This window comes from Kryptolebias marmoratus, linkage group LG13 (genome assembly GCF_001649575.2).
Source record: "Kryptolebias marmoratus isolate JLee-2015 linkage group LG13, ASM164957v2, whole genome shotgun sequence".
NCBI lineage: Eukaryota > Metazoa > Chordata > Actinopteri > Cyprinodontiformes > Rivulidae > Kryptolebias > Kryptolebias marmoratus.
The window spans coordinates 17,332,613-17,333,395 of NC_051442.1; positions in this window are offsets into that span (position 1 = coordinate 17,332,613).

Genomic DNA, 783 nt, shown 5'->3' on the forward strand with positions numbered 1-783 from the left:
AAAACTCTATGAAGAAGAAGACGAAGGAGGCCAGTCTGTGATTGGCTGGTGGCGTGGCTCATTTACATACAACTTTGGGTTGCGAGCGCAGAGAGAGCAGAGCGAGCGAGCGGTTTGTCAGAGCCGAGCGCGAGCAGAGAGAGGCGAGCGCAGAGAGTGTCGAGCGCGCGGAGAGAGAGCCGAGCGCGCACGGAGAGAGCCGAGCGCGAGAAGTTTGTCAGAGTTGAGCGGTCTGTACTCTCAAATCAGTGTCACTGCGCGCTCAACTTGGTGGCACAAAAGTAACGCCATAGATATGCAGCTTATCATTGCTTTTTGAGTTTCAATAAAATTTGTACAGACAGACATTGTTAACTCTGATAGTAATAAAAAAGTTTTAAGTAAAGATGTTGCACAATGTCTAGATGATGTCAGTCATGCTCAGCTACTGCCTTGTCAAGGTTTAGCACAATGTCCATAAAATTTGCGAAGTCAAAATTTTTGGGTCACCTAATGTCAGTTAGCTCTGGGGGCCACCTTGAATTGGGGCGACTCCAAAAGTTATTCAGATGTAGATGCACTTTCAATGATTACTTTCTGAGAGTTTCATTAAAATCCATCTCCTGGCTCATGAGATTTTTTGCTAATGATACAAACAAGCAAGTGCACCCTTTGTGCACCCTTTCTTACACCCTTGTAGGAGCCGATTGTTCAAAGAATGAATCTCTTCAAGGGATCATCTGCCTGAACGATACTAGCACAGCACACCAGAGCAGACTAAGTAAGGAGATTAGATTGTTGTGT